General features: G+C 46.6%; 1 protein-coding gene and 1 long non-coding RNA gene across 4 annotated transcripts in view; both read left to right on the top strand.

Annotated features, from left to right (window-relative positions):
* prkd3 (protein kinase D3) overlaps positions 1-17,052 on the top strand; it is a 281,534-nt gene that overhangs the window by 60,181 nt on the left and 204,301 nt on the right. The gene's annotated exons all lie outside the window — the stretch shown is intronic.
* LOC116975977 lies at positions 185-13,696 on the top strand. Its single transcript, XR_004412827.1, has 3 exons — positions 185-204; positions 1,876-1,879; positions 13,577-13,696. It is a non-coding gene; the product is annotated as an uncharacterized LOC116975977 (long non-coding RNA).

The following is a 17,052-nucleotide window of genomic DNA, read 5'->3' as shown; positions in this document are numbered from 1 at the left end:
GCTAAAATCAATGGGAATATAATTTCTTTCCCAAATCTTGGCACTGAAATTTGAACAAAACAAGCATTAATGGACACACGTGAACTGTTGGAGATACTGCATTCATAAAAATATAAATATTGATCAGTAAGGGTATCAAAGGTTACGGGAAGAATGCAGGAGACTGAGGTTGAAAGGGAAAAATAGATCAGCCATGATCTTATAGTGGTGGCGAGACTTGATGGGCTGTATGGCCTAATTCTGTTCCAATATCTTATGATCTAAACTCGCATATGTGTGATAATATATTGATTATGATGTACTTCGTTACACAGAATAAAGAACTGTTGGGTTAGTCAATTATTCATAAACTAACAAAGCTTTGGAAAATTGGAAACTGGCAGTGTTTTGGAAAATTGCTTTAAAATATTGACAGGGGAATTGGTGCCACATTAGGTTAAATGATTCAAAAAAATTGCACATTTGGCAGGTGCTGCTCAAGGAGTGTGCTCTTTGCACCAATTAGACATGTAAGTTTATGTCCTGACTTTAAGTTACTGGTAGAAATGTATGAGGAGCTGTTTCCAAGACTGTAGCTTCAAACAGAGCACAGGAGGGGGTGGATTGCGGGAGACTAACGAGCCTCTAACACATGCCATGCAGTTTACATATTTAATTGTTTTGTGGCTAAAATCCATACATCATTATTTAAGTTGTTAAAGCAATACTCTTCCAGCCCATTGGCATGATTGAAATGGGAATTTTTCGGAGAATTGTGGGAATTAATTTGCAATTTGTACGGCTCCATGTGCATTTTTATAAAAAACATTAGGTATACATTGAAGTGTTGATGTTTATTATTCACATCAATTTAGGTGTATTGGCTGTTGTGCATCAGTTTAGTATATAGATACAGCATGGAAACAGGCCCTTTGGCCCACCGAGTCAACACCATCGATCACCTGTCAACACTAGTTCTAGAAACAAAGAACTGCAAATGTTGGTTTATACCAAAGATAGACACAAAGTGCTGGAGTATCTTAGCGGGTCAGCCAGCATCTCTGGAGAAAAAGGATTGGTGCCATTTTTGGTTGGGACGTTTCTTCCGACTCTTCAGTCAGAAGAAGGGTCCCAACCCAAAACGTCACAGATCCGAAACATAACACTATTTCTATATTGTTCCACGTAAGGGGAAATTTTACAAAGGGCAATAAAACTACAAACCTGCAGGTCTTTGGGATGTGGGAGGACACCAGAACACCCGGAGGAAACCCATACGGTCACAGAGAGAATGTGAGAACTCCACACAGGCAGACTCCACGGGGTAGCACCGCAATGGCAGCCTTGCCAACAATCCGTCTCGTCCTTTTCATTCTTTGTTGTTTTTTAGTATATGTTAAATGTATGTTTTAGTATTCTTTAGCTTTGTTCTATGTGTGGGGGGGGGGGGGGGGGGGGGGGGGGGGGGGGGGGGGGGGGGTGTGGTTGGGGGTAGCTTTTTAAAATCTTTTCCCTCGACGGAGATGCAATCTTTATTCCGTATCATATCTCCGTCTGCACTGTGGCCGAACATCAAGGAGCTGGCGATCTCTTGCTGGAGATCGACTTTAGGAGCTCCAACCACGGGAGCCTGCAGGACTTAACATCTTGGAGCTGGCGGTCCCTGTCCGGGATCAACCTTGCTCCAACCGCGGGAGCCTGCGAACTTTAACATTGTGGTTAGGGATCGATGATGGGATCTCCAAGCCGCGGGAGCTTCGACCGCCACGACATGGAGGTTTCGATCGTCGGCTGAGGGAGCTTCGATCGCCCCAACTGTGGATGGTTCAACTGCCCTGACTGCAGGAAAATAAAGAGTGAAGAAGTTTAGATTTTATTGCCTTCCATCACAGTGAGGAATGTGGAATCCGCTGTGGTGGATGTTTATGTTAACTTTTATGTAGTTGTGTGGCTTGTTGCTTATTCTAGTATGGTAAATTGAGTTTCACTGTACCTTAATTGGTACACGTGACAATAAAATACCTTTGAACCTTTGAACCAAGGTCAGGATCGAACCCAGGTCTCTGGCACTACGAAGCAGTGGTTCTATCAGCTGAGCCACCGTGGCACCCTCACCTTGGATTCAGAGGATCATATGTTCGTTTCATTTAAGAAAGTTGAACTAAACTAAGCTGAACACAAATACTAGACTGACACTCAGGATACTGTTGATCCATGCTGACTGTCAGGATGTCTTTTGAATGAAATGTCAAATGAGGCCTCAATGCCCCAAGAATAAGCTTTCTGGCTCCACAAGTCAGTGTGATCACTCACTATTTTGATTGGGAGGTATTAGCTACAAGGGGAGGTTGCAGGGAATGGAGGGATGTGGATTGTGCCCCAAGCCTCAATGCCTCTTAGTTTAGAGATACAGCATGGAGATAGGCACTTCGGCCCACCGAGTCCATGCCAACCATTATTCATCCGTTTACACTAGTTCTACGCTATGCCACTTTCTCATCCACTCCCTACACACCAGGGGCAAATTACAGCGGCCAATTAATCTACAAATCCGCATGTCTTCGCGATGTGGGAGGAGACCGGAGCACCCGGAGGAATAGGAACACCTTTCAGCTCACAATAACTGTGTCGCACATGATGCCAAGTTAAACTAATCTAATCTGCCTGACGTTAGAAGGCTCGTGGCCCAAAACATTGCCTATCCATGTTCTCCAGAGATGCTGCCTGACCCCCTGAGTTACTCCAGCATTTTGTGTGTCTTTCTTCAGATTGACTGGTCCTTATTAAAGCAGCTTTTGCAAGCTGTAACTGGAACACGATGGCTCCCTAACAAACTGATTGAAAACAAATAAATTCCAATGTTTTGTAAGTGGATACTAAACAATAATAAATGGCAGTAAATTTATATTATTTTTAAATTGAGAATTTGTACCCTTCTGTCATACGTTATTATTTGCATTTAAATGAAACTGAGCTCTGGGCATCTATAAATGAAGAACTGGTATCTCTGCCAAAGTCAACATGTGAAGTCTTTAATGATTTTCTTTCTATTCCTTCATATTGAAGACAATAAAAGGATGAAATTATTTGGCGGAAGCATAAAAGCTGGGATCAAAGGAAGCTTAAGCTCCTCATCTCGAATAAATTTCTGTTGTCATTCCAGTAAAGACGGCAATGTCTGAAGTCTGATGTTTCCATTTATCTTCTGTGCCAAATGTTAACTGGTTTCAAATGCAGAATGCAAGATCAGCTGCAGTAAATGCTCTTCCCAGTAACTTCATATCTGACGGAGGTGAGGCTGACGTCTAGTACATTGATAGGGTGGCACAGGGGTGCAGTGGCAGAGGTGCTGCCTTATAGCACCAGAGACCCGGGTTCGATCCTGACTACGGGTGCTGTCTATGTGGAGTTTGTACGTTCTCCCTGTGGCTGCGTGGGTTTTCTTTGGATGCTTCAGTTGCCTCCCATACCCCAAACATGTGCAGGTTTGTAGTTATTTGGCTTTGGTAAAAAAATTGTAAATTATCCCTAGTGTGTAGTATAGTGTTAGTGTATGAGATGATCACTGGTCAGCGTGGACTTGGTGGGCTGAAGGGCCTGTTTCCGCACAGTATCTCTGAAGTCTAAAGTGATGGGTCTTGAGCATCGGGAGTATTTGAGAGAGTTTTCTGTCTGCCTAAAACTTGGATTGTTTTCTCTGGATTGTCAGAGGCTGAGGGGAGACCTGATAGAAGTACAGGCACTCCATGACTTATGTAAGGTTTCACAGAACGTGAAGCCTTACATGTCATATTTTACATGTCAGAATCACTATCCCCAACCGTTACCCGAAATAACTCACTGAGTCTGAAGATGGGTCTCAACCTGGAATGTTGCCTGTCTAAATCCTCCAGAGATGCTGCCTAGCCCGCTGAGTTACTCTGTCACTTTGTGTCCATCACTGAGAGTATTAACTGTCTCAGTGGCGTCCGGCTACATCTGGGGCACTTTCTGCAGTGTGCGGCCTTCTGGGTAAGCACTGCCGCCAATGACGGCTTGTTTCTGATGTGAACTTGACCGATCGTACAGTGCTATGGAAATCACAAACTGTCTTAATTACACTAGGGACAGAGTACAAAATTGTTTACGCAAGTGGGAGTGTACTTGAGTCGCCTATTGCATATGTCGGAACTGTCTGTATATAAAATTACGAGAGGCACGGTGGCGAAATGGTAGAGCTGTTGTCATACAACGCTTGCAGCACTGGAGACCCGGGTTTCATCCCGACTACGGGTGCTGTCTGTACAGAGTTCGTACATTCTCCCCATGACTGCGTGAGTTTTTCCCGAGATATTCGGTTTCCTCCCACACTCCAGGTCGGGCAATTCAGCGGGTCAGGCAACATCTCTGAAAAAACATGGTCGGTTTGGGTCAAGACCCTTCCTCAGACTCAAGGCATCTCAAACTTTGATTCTTTTCTCTGAAGATGGGTCCTGATCCGAAAAATCACCTCCAGGGATGCTGCCAGACCTGCTGAGTTAGTCCAGCACTTTGTGCCTGTACTGTTCTATGTTATGTGTATCCCTCTTGGCCTCTTGTATGTCTCTTGATCTTGCTCTCTATCGACTCTGGCACTCTCATGCATTTCCCACCCTCTTTCTTGTACTAACTCTTATCCCTCTCTTACCCCCTTCACACATCTATGTGCATAGATGTACAGATGTAGTGTATAGATGTACCATGTATATAGAAGATTGCAGAGAATGGTGGACACAGCCCAGTCCATCACACAAAACAACCTCCCTTCCATTGACTCCTTTTACACCTCTTGTTGCCCCGGCAAGGCCACCAGCATAATCGAGGCCGAGTCTCACCCCAGCCCCTCCCTCTTCTCCCCTCTCCCATCAAGCAAGAGGCGTTGAACTGTGAAAATGCACACTTCCAGATTCAGGAACAGTTTCTTCCCAGCAACGGAATCATCCTATCAACAACTATAGAGCAGTCCTGAGCTACCATCTACCTCATTGGAGACCCTTGGATTTTACTGGACTTTATCTTGCACTAAACGTTATTTCCTTTATCATGGATCTACACTGTGGATGGCTTAATTGTAATCATATATTGTCTTTCCGCTGACAAAGGGTTTTCATTTACCTTGGTACAGTGGTGACAATAAACTAAACTAACCTACATACGCACACATTCAGGCGGAGACATGTGTCTCTATGTGTCTCATGGAGACACATGATTATATGTGGCTCTATTCTTTCTTGTTCATATGTCTGCGGCAAAAAAGAAGACCCTGTGGGCCGCGGCCTGCAGGGGGGAAGCTCAGAAGGCGTTGAGCTCGGCTATGAAGATCGGAGAGCCAAGGAGGAGGGAGCCGCTGGTGACGACGGACGGGAGGAGTGGGCTGGTAGGAGAGGAACCGGTGGTATTGCCTGCAGCGCCCCCAAGCTGGACTGCAGGAGACATCCTCGGAATACATAAGGTAGTCTCGTGAGGAGAGGAACTTCAGTTCGTGGGCTGAGCCGGTCGAGGGTGACGGAGGAGGCCCCAGTAAGCCGGGGGCTTACCTGGATTGGGAGCTGCTCCAGTACATAGACTTTGGACTTTTTGTAAATGTCACCAAAATATGGCGACTCGTGCATGTGTGGTCTATGCAAAAATAATTTCACTGTGCAGTGCACACATGACAATAAAGCACCATTGTGCCTCCTTTTTTATTGCTCTCTCCATCTGCCATTTTCTCTGTCGCCGCATCACTATCATCTCCCTCCTCCCCCCCATTACAGAATTCTAAACCGTCTTCTTGGATTCATTCGTTTGCTCTCCTTCATGATCTTGGTGCCTGTTTTTATTTTCTGGGTCAATTGTGGACACTAAGAATGCAGCGAGTTATGTGTTCTGAAAACAGCAAAGTTACACTGCTTGCAAATCTAGTTGTAAAACTCTGAACATATTAGTGTCCAATTCGTCAATATCAGATGCTGTTAAATGCCAGTTCAACATGACTTCTGGCATCCACATCAGAGATGCAGTCAAGCTGGCTGATCATTGCAGTACTTATGAAATTTTCTCACCAGCAAAGCTGGAAGTTAAAAAACAAAAGTGCAGTATTTTTGACAAATGTTTTACAAGGTGAGAAACAAAAGCTGAGGCATACATAAGGTCAAAAGTAGTTAAAACAGCAAAACCAAACAAAACATATTTCAAAAGTAACAGATTTTAAACATTTGGGTAAATGACAAGCTACATACTGAACTTGTGTCTGAAGCAAGAGAATGTGTAAAAAGGAACGACAGGTGCTGGTTTACACCAAAGATAGACACAAAATGCTGGAGCAACTCAGCGGGACAGGCAGCATCTCTGGAGAGAAGGAATGGATGACGTTTCGGGTTGAGACCCTTCTTAGTATCTTAGTCCCTTCTGAGTTGCTCCAGCATTTTGTGTCTATCTTCTGAAGCAAGAGAGATTGTAAAGCAATAAAAATTGTTTATTATTCTGTTAATGGAAAGTTGTGGATGCCAGCAAGAAAGGAGAAACTTATTGAGTGTTACATAATAATACACAATGACATTGATAGGGTGGACAATCAGAACCTTTTCCCCAGGATGAAAGTATCAATGACTAGAGGGCAAGTGTTTGTAGGTACATGCAAGCCACTGATTAAGTCAAGCTTGAAGGTACAGCATGCAGTAAAGAAAGCAAATGACATTTCAAGAGTCAAGAGAGTTTTATTGTCATGTGTCCCAGATAGGACAATGAAATTCTTACTTGTTGCAGCACAACAGAATATGTAAACATGATACAAACGGAAGATAAAAGTTCAGTGTGTCTATAGACCATATATACACAATAAATAAACAGATATAGTGTAATAATAATAATAGACTGTTATTGTTCAGAGCTTATTTGATCTTGTGTTTAATAGCCTGATGGCTGTGGGGAAGCAGCTGTTCCTGAACCTGGATGTTACAGATTTCAGGCTCCAGTACCTTCTACCTGATGGCAATGGTGAGATGAGTGTGTGACCAGGATGTGGGTGTGGGTCTTTGATGATATTGGCAGCCTTTTTGAGGCAGCGACTGTGATAGATACCTTCGATGGTGGGGAGGTCAGAGCCGGTGATGGACTGGGCAGTGGTCACAACTATCTGCAGTTTTTTCCGCTCCTGGGCGTTCAAGTTGCCGAACCAGGCCACGATACAGCAAGTCAGTATGCTCTCTACTGTGCTCCTGTAGAAGTTCTAGAGAATCATCCTTGACATACCGACTCTCCGTAACCTTCTCTGGAAGTAGAGGCGCTGATGTGCCTTCTTTATGATTGCATCAGTGTGCTGGGACCAGGAAAGATCTTCGGAAATATGCACGCCCAGGAATTTGAAGTTTTTTACCCTTTCCACCATCGTCCCGTTGATAGAAACGGGATTGTGGGTCCCTATCCTTCCCCTTCCAAAGTCCACAATCAGTTCCTTGGTTTTGCTGGTGTTGTGAGGCAGGTTATTGTGCTGGCACCATTTGGTCAATCAGTCCATCTCACTTCTATACTCTGACTCATCACCATCTGTGATTCATCCCACAACAGTGGTGTCATCAGCGAACTTGATGATGGAGTTTGCACTATAGCCGTTGAGGCACGTCACCTTGCTCTTCTTGGGCACCAGTATTATTGATGCCCTTTTATAGCAGGTGGGAACCTCGGACCTCAGAAGTGAGAGGTTGAAAATTTCCACAAAAACTCCAGTCAGTTGGTCTGCACGGGTTTTGAGAACACGACCGGGTATACTATCAGGTCCAGGCGCTTTCCGAGGGTTCACCCCTCTGAAGGATCTTCTGACGTCGGCCTCTGAGACTGTGACTGAAATCCCATCACGGCGAATGGGGGCTCGGGAAAAGCACATAACAAGAGGAGTTGAATATAGAAGAGGTCCTTCTGCAGTTGTACAGGGCCCTAGTGAGACCACACCTGGAGTATTGTGTGCAGTTTTGGTCTCCAAATTTGAGGAAGGACATTCTTGCTATTGAGGGAGTGCAGCGTAGGTTCACAAGGTTAATTCCCGTGATGGCGGGACTGCCATATGCTGAGAAAATGGAGCGGCTGGGCTTGTACATTCTGGAATTTAGAAGGATGAGAGGTGATCTTATTAAAACATATAAGGTTTTGGACACGCTAGAGGCAGGAAACATGTTCCCAATGTTGGGGGAGTCCAGAACCAGATTCAGATTCAGATTCAGATTCAATTTTAATTGTCATTGTCAGTGTACAGTACAGAGACAACGAAATGCATTTAGCATCTCCCTGGAAGAGCGACATAGCAAATGATTTAAATAAATAATAATAAGTGATAATAAGTGTCCGGGGGGTGGGGGGGTGATTGGCAGTCACCGAGGTACGTTGTTGAGTAGAGTGACAGCCGCCGGGAAGAAGCTGTTCCTGGACCTGCTGGTTCGGCAACGGAGAGACCTGTAGCGCCTCCCGGATGGTAGGAGGGTAAACAGTCCATGGTTGGGGTGAGAGCAGTCCTTGGCGATGCTGAGCGCCCTCCGCAGATAACGCTTGCTCTGGACAGACTCAATGGAGGGGAGCGAGGAACCGGTGATGCGTTGGGCAATTTTCACCACCCTCTGCAATGCCTTCCGGTCGGAGACAGAGCAGTTGCCATACCATACTGTGATGCAGTTGGTAAGGATGCTCTCGATGGTGCAGCGGTAGAAGTTCACCAGGATCTGAGGAGACAGATGGACCTTCTTCAGTCTCCTCAGGAAGAAGAGACGCTGGTGAGCCTTCTTGATCAGAGTTGAGGTATTGTGGGTCCAAGAGAGGTCATCGGAGATGTTGACTCCCAGGAACCTGAAGCTAGAAACACGTTCCACCTCCGTCCCGTTAATGTGGATGGGGGTGTGCGTGCCGCCCCTGGACTTCCTGAAGTCTACAATGAGCTCCTTGGTCTTCTTGGAGTTAAGGGCCAGGTTGTTGTCAGCGCACCATGCTGCTAAGTGCTGGACCTCCTCCCTGTAGGCCGACTCATCGTTGTTGCTGATGAGGCCAATCACCGTTGTATCATCTGCATACTTGATGATGGTGTTAGTACCATGTACAGGTGTGCAGTCATAGGTGAAGAGGGAGTAGAGGAGGGGGCTCAGCACACAGCCCTGTGGAACGCCGGTGTTCAGGGTGAGGGTTGAAGAGGTGTGCTTGTCTAACCTAACAGACTGGGGTCTGTTGGTTAGAAAGTCCAGTATCCAGTTGCAGAGGGAGGGGTCGATGCCCAGGTTACCGAGTTTGGTGATCAGTTTTGATGGTATAATGGTGTTGAATGCTGAGCTGTAATCGATGAACAGCATTCTTACGTAAGTGTCTCTGTTGTCGAGGTGGGAGAGGGCGGAGTGAAGTGCCGTTGAGATGGCATCCTCCGTACTCCTGTTCTTGCGGTAGGCAAACTGATAGGGATCCAGTGTGGGGGGTAGGCAGCTTTTGAGGTGTGCCAGGACCAGCCTCTCGAAGCACTTGGTGATGATGGGGGTAAGTGCAACTGGGCGGAAGTCGTTGAGGCTTGCCGCAGTGGAGTGTTTTGGCACTGGCACGATGGAGGTGGATTTAAGGCACGTGGGGACAACTGCTTGGGCAAGTGACAGGTTGAAGATGTCAGTCCAGACGTCTGTCAGCTGCGCAGCACAGGCCCTGAGCACGCGCCCGGGGATGCCGTCAGGGCCAGCAGCTTTACGTGCATTAGTCCTACTCAGTGCCACGAATACGTCGTAGGGGGTGAGTGTGAGGGGTTGGTGATCGGCAGGTAGCACAGCCTTGATGGCTGTCTCTAGATTGTCCCTGTCGAAGCGGCCATAGAAGTGGTTAAGCTCCTCAAGGAAGGAGGCGTCGCTGGATGTGGGGGTGGTGTTGGAGGGTCTGTAGTCCGTGATGGCCTGGATGCCTTGCCACATGCGTCGGGGGTCGGAGTTGTTGTTGAAGTGCTCCTCAATCCTGAGCTTATGGCAGTGCTTGGCCTTCTTGATGCCCCTCTTCAGGTTAGCCCTGGCTGAACTGTAGGCTCGAGCATCGCCTGACCTGAAAGCGGTGTCCCAGGGGCCACGGTTTAAGAATAAGGGGTAAGTCATTTAGAATGGAGAAGACAAAACACTTTTTCACACAGAGAGTTGTGAGTCTGTGGAATTCGCTGCCTCAGAGGGCGGTGGAGGCTGGTTCTCTAGATACTTTCAAGAGAGAGCTAGATAGGGCTCTTAAAGATAGTGGAGTCAGGGGATATGGGGGGAAGGCAGAAACGGGGTACTGATTGTGGATGATCAGCCATGATCACATTGAATGGCAGTGCTGGCTCGAAGGGCCGAATAGCCTACTCCTGCACCTATTGTCTATAGTCTATTGATTTCTGAAAATCAATCTTCAGAAGGTTGCAATCCAGTGCTGTCTGTTGAGAAGCACTGTTGGCAATTTCTGAACTTCCTTACTCTTGGACTACCTGTAAGTGAATCTATTAGTTTTCTATGAGCAGCTCATTGGGAGGTGTAAGTATCCTGATATATAAATAATTTGTTTATTAAGAGTAAATCTTGATAGTAATGGGATTTCTTCAGTTTGTATTTAATGGTTTTAAAACCCTACATGTACCTGAACAAGTGGTTCTAAACTTACACCCTCAGCAGTCAGTGCATGAATGCTGAAAACAGCAGTTACTGTAGGGAGTTCTTGAGTTATTTTAGCTCAAGGCCTTGTTTAGCTGCGCATAGGTGAATGTGCACTTGAGCCTTGACCACGAGCAAGATTATAGTTAGTTTGATCAACAGGGAGAGGGGAAATGAGGCCAAAGCCAATCCTATCCTCACCCCACAGAAAGGCACAACAATGCTGGAGTAACTCAGCAGGTCAGGCAGCATCCCTGGAGAACTTGGATAGGTGACGTTTTGGATTGGGACCCTTCTTCAGGACAGTCTTTGTATCTTTCCTTGGTTAATGGCATCTGCAGTTCTTTGTTTCTACCCTATCCTCCACAAGTGAAACAATGAGGGAGAATAATCAGGTCCCAAGCAGTCGTTCCAGGTGCGACAAAGGTTCACCTGTATCTCCTCCAACCTCATCTACTGCATCCGCTGCTCTAGATGTCAGCTGATTTACATCGGTGAGACCAAGCGTAGGTTGGGCGAATCAGAAACAATTGTCAGCTCTGAGATGCAAGCTCTTGATCAACCCTGTCTTCAGCTGCTAGGGGATTGCTCTACTTTGTTTATTTAATGTTACATCCATGCAATGCATACTATGTAAACTAATTAGACAATACAGCAGCCATGCCCAATCCAAGTTCAAATACTACATAAAAAAAGATATGCATACCCAAAGGAGTGCAGATGTAGGTTTACAAAAAAGCGACTAAAAGTGCTGGAGTAACTCAGCGGGTTAGTTAACGTCTCTGGAGGGCACGGTGAGGCAATTTTTTGGTTGAGACTCTTCTTCAGACTAATTGTGGTGGGGGAGAAAAGCTGGAAAAGAGGTGGAATCAGGACAAATTGTTGTGAGAAGCAGTGGATTTGAGGAAAGGTCCAGGCCTGAAACATCACCTATCCATTTCCTCCAGAGATGCTGTCTGACCCACTGAGTTACTCCAGCATTTTATGTTCTTCCCTAACTTCAGAATCTTTCTCAAAGGGCCACTGGTCCTTGTGCATTCCATCGCATTTCTTTGGAAAAGTCAAAGATTAAATCTGCCATTAAAGCAGGATTTATCAAGTGTTGTGCTGAGAGGTCTTGAGAGATTTTGAGATCTTAATCCATTTTACTTTGATTTGATCCTAGGATAATCTGGATAAATCCTGTCAAATTTAGTGAAGCTAATAGGTCTTAACTATTACAGTGGTAGGAGCACTGCAACATTGAGGTTTTCAGTAAAAATAGTTTGCCATCTAAAATAAGTAACAAATGAAAATCGATGTAAAGATGCCATTTTGCTGGAATATGGAACTGATACCATTATAAACGTTTTGGGTTGACATTTCGGGTGGCACAGTGGTGGAGTTGCTGCCTTACAGCACCAGGGACCTGGGTTCGATCCTGACTACAGGTGCTGTCTGTAAGGAGTTTGTACATTCTTCCCGTGACCGCGTGGATTTTCTTCGTGTGCTCCGAATTTCCTCCCACACACCAAGGACATACAGGTTATTAGGTTTATTGGCTCTGGTAAAATTGTAAATTATTCCTCGTGTGTAGGAAAGTGTTAATGAAGAGGGTGATCACTGATCGGCGTGGACTGGGTGGACCAAAGTTTCCACGCAGTATCTATAAAGTAATCTAAAATTTCACTGAGGAAATTCTGTCCAAATAATGCTGGTTAGGTTATGCTTCAAATTTCTGCTAAAATTGGTATTGTCATAAACATAACCTAAACCATTCATATCTTATTTCTTATTCACATACTGATCTTCCAAACAAAGCTGTTCTGACCCTCGAAGATAGACACAAATGCCGGGGTAACTCAGCGGGACCTGATCCTCATTGATTATGAATAACCTTTTGCACACAATTTCCATCACATGACCAGGCCAGAATCTTACACCCAGAAAAGAAATTGAACAAAAATTCACCTGCTGTGTCCTTGCTATTTGGGATGAATGGGGGAACAAACTGTCTGTAGATAAGGTGAGAGGAGCAAGGTTTAATCGGAACCTGACGGACATCTTTTTTCACTCGGAGGATGGTGTGCATATCTAACGAGCTGCCAGAGGAGGTAGTTGAGGCAGGTACTATAACAATATCAGGTCTCCCCTGAACCCTTTCAGTGAGAATGGGCAGGCAGTTTTTTCGTTTGGGACCCTTCAGACTGGAGGAGGGCCCTGACCTGAAACGTCACCTATCCATTCCCTTCACAGATGGAACTGCTGAGTACCTGCAGTACTTTGCGTTTAGCTCTAAGTTAAGCTAATAACGTTGAGCTCTTAAAATGGTATGGGCAGCATTGTGAGACTTCTTTCTGAGCATGTTTTTTCTTGATCTTTCTGTTGCATAATTTTTTACCAACTTCAGTGCATAGTCTTGGGATTTATACGCTTGATTTGTATCTGGAAAGAATGATGCTTTGGGACAACCCTGTTAAAGCAAGAACTGTGCTTGTAGCTGTAATTTACTTCTTCATTCGTCACCATGGTAGCAGCTCCCAATTTTGTAATACTGTATATGCTTTGTAATTATATGAGCAATGAAATTCCATTTAATAATCGGCACAGATTGTCTCTATTGAAAGAAAAATGGATAGAATGTAATTACAACAAGTAATGGACACATTTGGAAGTGTGTTCAACTCAACATCAAAAAACTGGAAATCAAAATGCGCCGTAGTGTAGCAGCCTTACAACGCCAGGGACCCAGGATCGATCCCGAGTACGGGTGCTGTCTATATGGAGTTTACATGTTCTCCCTGTGACCGTGTGGGTTTCCTCTGGGTGCTCTGGTGTCCTCCCACACTCCAAAGATGTACAAGTTTGTAGATTAATTGGCTTCTATAAATTGTCCCTAGTGTGTGGGATAGAGCTAGTGGATCAGGTGATCATTGGTCAGTGTGGACACGGTGTACTGAAAGGCCTGTTTCCACACTGTTTCTCTGAAAGGTCAGGGGGAGATCCCCCCGCCACGTGTACCATGTAATCCCGTGCTACCTGCTCCATGGTCAGACAGTTGGTGACTAAACCGTCTCCCCCACTTGGTTTGCCAGGTGAGGAGGGGGCTGTGGACCTCCAGCAGGACCAAAAACGAGACCTGTCAAAGGGCGGATGAGCTTTTAGCGAGCCACACTTCAGTAGAAGTTATGATCACTGTCGTATACAGCATTGTAAGGAATGAAAGCACACACACAAATCATATATTTCCAGCGGCGGAAGTCCGCAGGAACTGGAGGACAGAGATGTGTGGTGCGTCCGTCACTGTGTCGCTAATATTTTATTTAAACGATAATGAATGTATTCTCTGGACTAAACTAGACTAAGCTAAATAGCATTGCAAGCATCCATAATTGGAAGGGAACTCTTGTCCAGAAGGTGAAAAATGGTAAATTTCATCCCCACCTCAATCCATGTGCATTTAAGATAATCAAAGCCATGGATTCCAGCCTGACCCTAAGCAGCGCACTAAACTAGACTAAACTAAATCCTCCTCCATACTTCTGTTCATTAAACACAACTGTCAGTGTGATTTAATGTAGTTCTGGAAGAACGCGTAAAGTAGGAGCGAGGAGGAGGTTCAGAATTGGATTAAGCCCAAAATTATTATACCGGAAATTGGGTTTGGTGAAACTGGTCTTAAATTCAGATTCAGATTCAGATTCAATTTTAATTGTCATTGTCAGTGTACAGTACAGAGACAACGAAATGCATTTAGCATCTCCCTGGAAGAGCGACATAGCAAATGATTTAAATAAATAATAATAAGTGATAATAAGTGTCCGGGGGGTGGGGGGGTGATTGGCAGTCACCGAGGTACGTTGTTGAGTAGAGTGACAGCCGCCGGGAAGAAGCTGTTCCTGGACCTGCTGGTTCGGCAACGGAGAGACCTGTAGCGCCTCCCGGATGGTAGGAGGGTAAACAGTCCATGGTTGGGGTGAGAGCAGTCCTTGGCGATGCTGAGCGCCCTCCGCAGATAACGCTTGCTTTGGACAGACTCAATGGAGGGGAGCGAGGAACCGGTGATGCGTTGGGCAATTTTCACCACCCTCTGCAATGCCTTCCGGTCGGAGACAGAGCAGTTGCCATACCATACTGTGATGCAGTTGGTAAGGATGCTCTCGATGGTGCAGCGGTAGAAGTTCACCAGGATCTGAGGAGACAGATGGACCTTCTTCAGTCTCCTCAGGAAGAAGAGACGCTGGTGAGCCTTCTTGATCAGAGTTGAGGTATTGTGGGTCCAAGAGAGGTCATCGGAGATGTTGACTCCCAGGAACCTGAAGCTAGAAACACGTTCCACCTCCGTCCCGTTAATGTGGATGGGGGTGTGCGTGCCGCCCCTGGACTTCCTGAAGTCTACAATGAGCTCCTTGGTCTTCTTGGAGTTAAGGGCCAGGTTGTTGTCAGCGCACCATGCTGCTAAGTGCTGGACCTCCTCCCTGTAGGCCGACTCATCGTTGTTGCTGATGAGGCCAATCACCGTTGTATCATCTGCATACTTGATGATGGTGTTAGTACCATGTACAGGTGTGCAGTCATAGGTGAAGAGGGAGTAGAGGAGGGGGCTCAGCACACAGCCCTGTGGAACGCCGGTGTTCAGGGTGAGGGTTGAAGAGGTGTGCTTGTCTAACCTAACAGACTGGGGTCTGTTGGTTAGAAAGTCCAGTATCCAGTTGCAGAGGGAGGGGTCGATGCCCAGGTTACCGAGTTTGGTGATCAGTTTTGATGGTATAATGGTGTTGAATGCTGAGCTGTAATCGATGAACAGCATTCTTACGTAAGTGTCTCTGTTGTCGAGGTGGGAGAGGGCGGAGTGAAGTGCCGTTGAGATGGCATCCTCCGTACTCCTGTTCTTGCGGTAGGCAAACTGATAGGGATCCAGTGTGGGGGGTAGGCAGCTTTTGAGGTGTGCCAGGACCAGCCTCTCGAAGCACTTGGTGATGATGGGGGTAAGTGCAACTGGGCGGAAGTCGTTGAGGCTTGCCGCAGTGGAGTGTTTTGGCACTGGCACGATGGAGGTGGATTTAAGGCACGTGGGGACAACTGCTTGGGCAAGTGACAGGTTGAAGATGTCAGTCCAGACGTCTGTCAGCTGCGCAGCACAGGCCCTGAGCACGCGCCCGGGGATGCCGTCAGGGCCAGCAGCTTTACGTGCATTAGTCCTACTCAGTGCCACGAATACGTCGTAGGGGGTGAGTGTGAGGGGTTGGTGATCGGCAGGTAGCACAGCCTTGATGGCTGTCTCTAGATTGTCCCTGTCGAAGCGGCCATAGAAGTGGTTAAGCTCCTCAAGGAAGGAGGCGTCGCTGGATGTGGGGGTGGTGTTGGAGGGTCTGTAGTCCGTGATGGCCTGGATGCCTTGCCACATGCGTCGGGGGTCGGAGTTGTTGTTGAAGTGCTCCTCAATCCTGAGCTTATGGCAGTGCTTGGCCTTCTTGATGCCCCTCTTCAGGTTAGCCCTGGCTGAACTGTAGGCTCGAGCATCGCCTGACCTGAAAGCGGTGTCCCGTGCTTTCAGCAGTAGCCTGACCTCGCTGTTCATCCATGGCTTCTGATTCGGGAATATGGTCACCTGTTTGAGGGAGGTGACACTATTGATGGTGGAGTTTATAAAGTCCAGAACAGAGGATGTGTAGGAATCAATGTCCGTGTGGGAGTCAAGGGTGGCCTGGGCTGCAAACGCCTTCCAGTCAGTGTTTCCAAAACACTGCTGAAGTGTGAAGTCCGCTTCCTCTGACCAGACTTTAACTGTCCTCACAGTTGGTTTAACCCGTCTGATGAGTGGGGAGTACTTAGGGAGCAGGAACAATGAGACGTGATCAGACTGACCAAGGTGGGGGAGGGGGATGGCTTTGTAAGCTTCAGCCATGTTGGTGTAGACTTTGTCCAGTGTCTTGTCTACTCTAGTGGGGAAGGAGACATGTTGGTGGAATTTGGGGAGTACAGTCTTCAGGTTAGAGTGATTGAAGTCACCCGCAACAATGAAGGCTGCCTCGGGGTTGTGCGTCTGTTGATTGCTAATGGCAGTATGCAGCTCTTTCATTGCAAGCTTGGCATTAGCATCAGGAGGGATATAGGCTGCAGTCACAACAGTGGAGGTGAACTCTCTGGGCAGATAGAACGGTCTGCATCTAACCAAGAGGAACTCAAGGTTAGCTGAGCAGTGACTCTCGATGATGGTGGAGTCCGTGCACCATGCTTTATTTACATAAATGCACAGACCCCCACCTCTGGTCTTACCGGAGTCTGATGTCCTGTCCGCTCGGAGTAAATGACGCCCCGATAGCTGGATGGTGCTGTCAGGAACGTCAGTGTTGAGCCAAGTTTCCGTGAAGATCAGGATGTTGCAGTCCTTGATCCAGCTGTGGGAGGTGATCCTTAGCCGGAGTTCGTCCATTTTGTTTGCCAGTGAGCGCACGTTGGCGAGAAAAAG

The sequence above is a fragment of the Amblyraja radiata genome, chromosome 8 (genome assembly GCF_010909765.2).
Source record: "Amblyraja radiata isolate CabotCenter1 chromosome 8, sAmbRad1.1.pri, whole genome shotgun sequence".
Lineage (NCBI taxonomy): Eukaryota > Metazoa > Chordata > Chondrichthyes > Rajiformes > Rajidae > Amblyraja > Amblyraja radiata.
Note: the sequence above shows the minus strand (reverse complement) of the source record. Positions and strands in the feature narration are given on the sequence as shown.